Source organism: Anomaloglossus baeobatrachus, chromosome 9 (assembly GCF_048569485.1).
Source record: "Anomaloglossus baeobatrachus isolate aAnoBae1 chromosome 9, aAnoBae1.hap1, whole genome shotgun sequence".
Taxonomy (NCBI): domain Eukaryota; kingdom Metazoa; phylum Chordata; class Amphibia; order Anura; family Aromobatidae; genus Anomaloglossus; species Anomaloglossus baeobatrachus.
In genome coordinates this window covers 174,796,437-174,802,287 of record NC_134361.1, presented here as the reverse complement: position 1 = coordinate 174,802,287, position 5,851 = coordinate 174,796,437, and the positions used below count along the sequence as shown (strand labels likewise).

At 48.6% G+C, this 5,851-nt stretch overlaps 1 long non-coding RNA gene across 1 annotated transcript; it reads left to right on the top strand.

Moving 5' to 3' along the window:
• Window positions 1-2,314: 2,314 nt before the first annotated feature.
• LOC142250622 (uncharacterized) lies at window positions 2,315-4,882 on the top strand. The gene is made up of 6 exons (XR_012725238.1): window positions 2,315-2,887; window positions 2,977-3,044; window positions 3,129-3,184; window positions 4,149-4,271; window positions 4,366-4,424; window positions 4,533-4,882. It is a non-coding gene; the product is annotated as an uncharacterized LOC142250622 (long non-coding RNA).
• Window positions 4,883-5,851: the final 969 nt, after the last annotated feature.

Sequence of the window (5,851 nt, the reverse complement as noted above, 5' to 3'; positions counted from 1 at the left end):
TGTGATGTCACAATGCTCGGGGTTCTTCATGATGATGTCATAATGGAATGGAATGCCGGAGGGTATAGAAGCCCCCCGCACAGTGACATCACTGCCATTTCTAGAGTTGATGCTTTTGCTGAAACTTCACTTTGGTTCTGGAAGAGTGATCTAGTTTGTGCTCCACATCTAGTGTTTACTTCCTATTTCTTGTTATTGATCTTTGATCAGGGCACAATAATACCGGTGCCCGGAGAGCTCAGTTCTCCAAATTCTATCAGCTTCAGGTAACTAAGACATGAGTGCCCGGGAGCTGCGTCAGCTGATTGCTGACAATGAAGCATGGCTGCGCCGACCACAAAATCAAGGTAAGAGAAATATTTGGGGACGATAGATAATATTCACACCCTATAGGGCAGGGGTCTCAAACTCGGCCGGGTATAAGGGCCACACAGAAAAAAAAACAATTGGGGGCCGCACTCTTTTCAGGACAAAGTGACGTTTTTATTGGTACTATATTTTTTTTCTATACAGTTTTGGATCAACATGTTTGATTTTATTAGAACAATGTACAGTTTTTTGTTTAAAAAAACCCAATATATATATATATCTATATATATATTCACATACACACACACATTTTTGCTGGTAAAAGAATAAAAATCAAGTTTTTTTTATATATTTGATCCCCTTTTTGTAAGTAATACAGTTTTACAATTGGCACCATATAGTAATTTTTGCCAACATTTTGAAGTAGTGTTCAAGTCCTGGTCCTCATCTTTTAGTAATGTCACTATCCTGCTCCCAATTCTGTAGTAATGTGCCCTGTCTTGTCCCCATTCTTGTCCCCTTCTTGTAGTAATGTGCCCCTGTGCCCAGTCCCTGGCCCCATCCCGTTGTAATGTGCTCCATTGTGTTCGTCATCCTGTAGTAATGTGCCCATCCTTGTCCCCATCCTGTAGTAATGTGCCCATCCTTGTCCCCATCCTGTAGTAATGTGCCCATCCTTGTCCCCATCCCGTAGTAATGTACCCCATTGTGGTCCTCATCCTGTAGTAATGTGCCCATCATTGTCCCCTTCTTGTAGTAATGTGCCATATCCTGGTCCTCATCCTGTGGTAATGTGCCCATCCTGGTCCTCATCTTGTAGTAATGTGCCCATCTTGGTCCCCATCCTGAAGTAATGTGTCCCATCCTTGTGCCCATCCTGTAGTAATGCGCCCATGCAGGTCCTCTTCTTGTAGTAATGTCCCCTTTACTAGACCTCTTCTTGTAGCAATTTCCCATCCTAGTCCCCTGTTGTGCTATTCTACACACACACACACACACACACACAAAAATATTCCGCTTACCACCTGTCCTCCGTTCCCTCGGCATCCTCTTTCCTGCTTCATGCGGCCTGCAGGCACATGGATCTGGTAATGTTTGCAGCCATTGTCATCGCTTCATCTGAAATTCAGATGAACGTTCTGCCGGCGCTGCACAAGTCAAGTTCTCTCTGCACAACTATTCCAATAGCAGCCACTGGCCAATCAGAGGCAAGCAACTGAGATCAAATGGGTCAGTTGTTTGCCTCTGATTGGCTGGTGGCTGCCATTGAGTTGTGCAGAGAGAGCTCGACTTAACAGCTCCAGAAAAACGTTCATCTGAAATAAAGCGCTGACGGCTGCAGCCCCTGCACCGGCTGCGATCGTTACTGGGTCCACGTGCCTCCGGGCCACAAGAAGCAGCCTGAGGGGCCGCATGCAGCCCGCAGCCGCATGTTTGACACTTCAGCTATAGGGCATTCCTGGGAGGAGATATCATGGTGTATGATGGGCCACATTTTTGGACAGACACTGCAGGTAAACTAAAGTCCAAAATAAGGCAATTTTTTCTAGTGTTCTCCTCTCCCTAAACACCACAGCAGCAGATGGGCCGATCCCTAAAGGCCATACGTGTTTGACAAGATTGGAAATAATCATGAAAATTTATCATTTCTTTATAGGTCAAGCCATAACTGTCCATAGGTTGAGGTCTCAAGAAAGACATCAGAGAAGACCTACCAGTGGACGTCAGAGAGACAGCAATGCTGTCACTGAGAGGAGAGGGAGACCTGCCAGAGATCCTCTACACCGTAGGGGACAAGAAGAGGGCAGGGAAAGAAGCCGCTCACCTCTAAGACCAGCCTCTGCCGGGCCCTCCAGCTCAACAGCGGAGGGCAGCAGTGGCAGGAGTAGAGAAAGAAGCTGCTCTCCTCCTAGACCAGCCCCTGCCGGGCCCTCCAGCTCAACAGTGGAGGGCAGCAGGGGCAGGAGCAGAGAAAGAAGCCGCTCTCCTCCTAGACCAGCCCCTGCCGGGCCCTCCAGCTCAACAGTGGAGGGCAGCAGGGGCAGGAGCAGAGAAAGAAGCCGCTCTCCTCCTAGACCAGCCCCTGCCGGGCCCTCCAGCTCAACAGCAGAGGGCAGCAGGGGAAGGAGTAGAGAAAGAAGCCGCTCTCCTCCTAGACCAGCCCCTGCCGGGCCGTCACCATCCATCCACGCACCTATTCAACCGCAGGCAGAGCCTGTGATCCCACCACCAGTGCCACAGGTGGAGCCACCTGTACAAAATGTACCTGTGCCGAGGAGAAGGCGTGGTAGGGTTAGCTGGAGAGCTCGCCAAATTGCGAGACTCCCAACAAGGAATGTAACCCCACAGGAGCAGGGCGAGAGATGTCCCATATGTATGGAGGACTATCAGATCGGAGAGCAGCTCACAGTCATCCCGTGCAACCACTTCTTCCATCCGGGTTGCATTTCTGACTGGTTGCGCTCCAGCCCTCACTGCCCCCTGTGCCGTAACCACTGCTTCAGACGCGCACCACAATAACATCTTAAGATGTTCATGGTGCGGGCAGTGGAAGAGACCATCTTGAATTCCAGCCCAGGTAAGGGACCCCTGCATTCATTACAACTAATTTGAAGGCTGTAAAAAATAAATAAATCACCTTTAACTTCTTGCTGTTCTGTTCTCTAGTTACCATCAGCTTTGGTCAATATCTAACATGAAGGGCTAAACACAGGACGTCCCCCAAACACCGGACGGTAAGTCACCACTCACTGCCTCTGTCCAGTGATATGTATATTACATGTAACAGAGAAATAATCGCTGCTTTCTCCTCTTTCTAGAAGGAAAGTCAAAAAAGTTTGGAAAACAAAGAATAATTAGATCAGAACAACTTCATGTAAGTAAATATTAGGATTCAATTTCTTTTAGTCTCCAGCTCATTTTACTAGAAATGTATTCATATGATAAAATCAGGGGCGGAACGATCATTGTCGGGACCCCTGCGGGGCCTGGGGGAGTACAGGGTGCTATATAACACCAGAATAGGGACAAAGATACAAGCATGGGGTAGGAAAGTTGGTTACTGAGTGAAAGAAGTGCTTTCCCGCATCACCCAACCTTCCCATGCTTTGCTATACATCTTTCTTTCATCACCCACCTTTCCCATGCTCTACTCTATACATATTTCTCTCAGCACCCAGCTTTCCCATGCTCTGCTATACATCTTTCAGCATCCAGCTTTCCCATGCTTTGCTATACATCTTTCAGCATCCAGCTTTCCCATGCTCTGCTATACATCTTTCAGCATCCAGCTTTCCCATGCTCTGCTATACATCTTTCAGCATCCAGCTTTCCCATGCTTTGCTATACATTTTTCTTTCATCACCCAGCTTTCCCATGCTCTGCTATACTTTTTTATTTCATCACCCAGCTTTCCCATGCTCTGCTATACACTATTATTTCATCACCCAGCTTTCCCATGCTCTGCTATACATCTTTCTCACAGCACCCAACTTTCTCATGTTCTGATATCATGGGAAAGCTGGGTGATGAAAGATATATAGCAGAGGATAGGAAAGCTGGGTGGTGAGGGAAAAAATGTATAGCAAAGCATGGGAAAGCTGGATGCTGAGAGAAATACATATAGCAGAGCATAGGAAAGCTGGGTGCTGAGGAAAAGATATAAAGCAGAGCATTAGGAAAGCTGTGTGCTGAGGGAAAGAAGTATAGCAAAGCATGGAAAAGTAGTAAAGCAGAGCATGGGAAAGCTGGGGGGGAGGTCAGGTCCAAATCTTACAGCGGGGCCCATCGAACTCTAGTTACGCCACTGGATATAATGATTTGTCATTTTCTCTTTATAGAAATCTGCATTATTTTGAAGGCTGGAAAAAAATCCTCTTTATCTTCCTGTTGTTCTGGTCTCTTTGGTCACTTCTCACCAAGCATGAAGGACCATGAACGTGGACATCTCAAAACAGCGGATGGTGAGTTCCCCTCATTTCCTCTTCTCTCTCCGCCCCATGATCTGTATATGACATGTAATATAATACTTATTGTTGTTTTTTTTCTTTTTTACAGACAGAAGGTCCAAGTCTATAAATCATTGAAGAATTGGATCAGAGCGACCTGCGCTTCATGTAAGTAGATATTAGAATTTGCTTCTTCTCTTCCAGTCTTCAGCTCCTTTGTATTTTCTTTAGGAATCTGTTGATGGGATGTAATATCTTGTCGTCTTCTCTTTCCAGAAATCTACACAAGTTCCAGGTCATTTCCATCAAGATCCACAGATTCTCATCGGCTCCATGGAGACAGATCCATCATATGCAGAGATCCTGAGATCAGCTGCAGCTCCAGACGATGTTCTCACATATTCCACATACGGGCGGCATGGTGGCTCAGTGGTTAGCACTGCAGTCTTGCAGCACTGGGGTCCTGGGTTCAAAGCCCACCAAGGACACCATCTGCAAGGAGTTTGTATGTTCTCCCCGTGTTTGCGTGGGTTTCCTCCGGGTTCTCCGGTTTCCTCCCACATTCCAAAGACATTCTGATAGGGAATTTAGACAAAATATTCAGAAAAATAAATCATATTGACGGTCTCTATGTCTGGTTGTGACTTTACTGTATAGAATTATGTTATATAATGATAAGTGACTGGAGGGAGTATTCAGGAGTAGGGATGAGGGGACCCCAGGATGTTCGTGTTCACTGGGTTCTGCCAATCTGTAGTTAAAAGTTCAGCTTGGCACCTGAACTTGACCCTCGATCTAAAACCCCATAGAAGTCAATAGGTGCAGACAGTGATTTCTTTGTAAAAAAAATATTTGCTGGTACGCATCTCTCTGAGGCGAGGAGCGAGGGGGGGGTGCTTTCAGGCGCTGACGGCTTAGATTGAGGAGGATTCACTCACTGGCTTCAGACGGGCACTGCGCATGTGTCGCGGGTGTCTCAGGCGGAGGAAGGGACGCTGCGCTCTCCCACTGCTCGGGTCCAGCCGCGGCTGCTGCGGCTGCTGCTGCTCGGTGGTGGCTCGAGCGGTGGGCCGGATCCCGGGGACTCGAGCGGCGCTCCTCGCCCGTGAGTGAAAAGGGTGGGGATTGGATTGTGGGGGATTTGGTTATTGTCCGTGACGCCACCCACGGTTGTGGTGATATTGGTGACACCACCGCTGCTCTGGACGGGGATCCCGGGAGCGATGACTGGGAGCAGCCTGGATGTTAGTTCTCCCCTCCGTGGGTAGGGGTTGGTTGTCCCGGGGCCCGGTGATGGGGTAGGGATGGATGGCAGGCGGGTTACGGGGCTTGGCGAGGTGCAGGGTCGCGGGGGCAGCGCTGTGCCGCACGGCACGGTGGTACTCACTCAGCCAATGATGAGGACACAGTTCTCGGTAAAACACTCGGCTGGATGGACGGGTCCCACAGACGGCTGCGGTGTTGTATCTCCCGGCAGGTTGATGGTGACTGCTTTTCCCTGCACCTATGTAGTGTAACGGTTCCAATGGGTTCCCACCGGTAACCCGCTCCCCAGCTTGGATGGGTGCTGAAGGAGCCCTTTTTGCCCGCAGGCT